At 26.7% G+C, this 2145-nt stretch overlaps 1 non-coding gene across 1 annotated transcript; it reads right to left on the reverse strand.

Annotated features, from left to right (window-relative positions):
- Window positions 1–966: 966 nt before the first annotated feature.
- On the reverse strand, window positions 967–1069 carry LOC145110055 (U6 spliceosomal RNA). The gene has a single exon (XR_013709441.1). It is a non-coding gene; the product is annotated as a U6 spliceosomal RNA (small nuclear RNA).
- Between the last annotated feature and the right edge of the window lie 1076 nt (window positions 1070–2145).

Here is a 2145-nt window from a genome sequence, read left to right on the forward strand (position 1 = left end):
AACCGTTCGAAGAGGAGTCTCTTTCACCTCTTTAAATTTGTCTCATTTATATCAGACGGACTTTGTTAAGTCATCGTTATGCTTTGCATCACACTTTTCTCAAAATTTAGCCATATTTAAGCTCCAAAACCCCAAGTGATTCATGAACGACTTTGTTAAGTCCTCATTCAGCATCATATTTTAATTAACTTAAAGATTAACTATTTACTCCACTATAAAACTGATTTTCTTTATATCATCAATTTTATATCAATAAAGTGCACCTTCAAGATTTAAACAATAAATTTAATGAAATAAAAATATATTAGTTTTATGTTTTCTTTGTGTCTAAAGTAGTATTTTCAAATATTTAAAGTGAATGAGCTACTGGATATGCGTAAATTTTATTCTAACAAATTCCTAGAAGATGACATTAAACGCTTAGAACAAATCATTAAAATTATATTATGAATGTATGGGTAAATGCATGATTAAGATAATTTGAAGACTATTGAAAAGTTGATAATGATGAAGGTCCAGAACAAACAAACAAACATTTTTGAAATTTTCTTTTGCAACGTCCCTGCAGAGCATGTATTTTTAAAAATAAAGTTCATGCATAATAATTTATACAATGATATCTGTTGCTCTGTTGTTGACATAAATGAAATTAGGTGTTAGTTTATGAATAGATTAGATTTGCTAGTAAAAAAAAAGAATTATCAATTTATTAATGATTGTTCTTTGTTGAGAAATATGTGCTAGATAATATTAACATTGATATATATATATATATATATATATATATATATATATATATATATATATATATATATATATATTGTTTTCAAAACATATATTCTTTTTTGAAATGACAAATAATTATATATTTTTCTCTTCTCCTTGGAGTTGAAGCCAATACCTCCTACTTAATTGTTAGTTTAAACCTTTATGTTAACCAAGTGGGCTAGCCTCAACTTGTAAAAAAAAAAATTGGATCATTTCTCGAATTGTGCGTGTCATCCTTGCACATGGGTCATGCTAATCTTTTCTGTATCCTTTCAATTTTATTGGATGTTCCCAAATGGACGTTTTCAAAACATATAAATTCATGATGAACAATTATAAGACATTGAGTAACAACTTTTCATGTATATTTCATATTTGGTATTAAAACTATACCCACCTTACATGATATTGTTCTAAAATGTTTAAAAATGTTCAAAACTCGACATGATAATCAAAGTTTTGATTAGTTTGCGTTATCATATCAATTAATTTGGACATTTATGAGTTTAAATTATAGATTTGTTACTGCTAGTGATAAAACAAACCTAAACATGAATTTATACAATAAATGGTGGTATGAATTAATAGTGATAATTTGGACTTACTTATTTATAACTAAGGACTTAAATTACCTTTTATTTAAGAGATTGTTGAAACTTGAAAATGGGAGCGTGGCGGTCCAGGGAAGGGGTGGTGGTGACTGGTGCGTCATAAATGGTCCAATCTAAGAAAGCCTATTCAACATTACGCACCCCTCATCCACTTGGCCCTGTGGATTGGTCTCATGGACCACGATTTATTCTGCCACAAATCTATCAATGTATGGATCCTTTTCAGAATCAAATCAAATGAACAGATAATTTACTTTTTCTGAAAAATGGTTTTTATTTAAGATATCTTGCGTAATCAAGTTAATTACAAAAAATAGTGTTACATACGTATTTATAAACGTCTAATATATATTTTTTTAGAAAAAAAAAGCTATTGTGGACGTCTTTAATAGTTTTTGAGCAACAAAACTAACAAAAGGATATAGACAAAATTACAAAATAAAATAACATTGATTGAGTTTTAAACAATCGATTCAATTTTTGTTTATTAAGGATTTATAATGTGTGTATTTGACGGTGAGCGTTGAGCTTCTAACTTTTACGTTTCGACAAAACGCTCAATTTAAACAAAAATTTTGTTTAACAATACGAGTTTTTTGCTTTTAGTTTGAACAAAATGTTCTAAATCTAAAAATACTTCATTAACCGTTTAAAAAAAGTTACTGAGCTTTTTGAATTAGTTTTCAGAATTGTCGTTAAAAATATATTTATATATTTATCTGTTTTAAATAATTATCATTTTATAATTTTATTTATATTTCAAAAA

This window comes from Lactuca virosa, chromosome 4 (assembly GCF_052849685.1).
Source record: "Lactuca virosa cultivar CGN04683 chromosome 4, Lactuca_virosa_CGN04683_v6, whole genome shotgun sequence".
Lineage (NCBI taxonomy): Eukaryota > Viridiplantae > Streptophyta > Magnoliopsida > Asterales > Asteraceae > Lactuca > Lactuca virosa.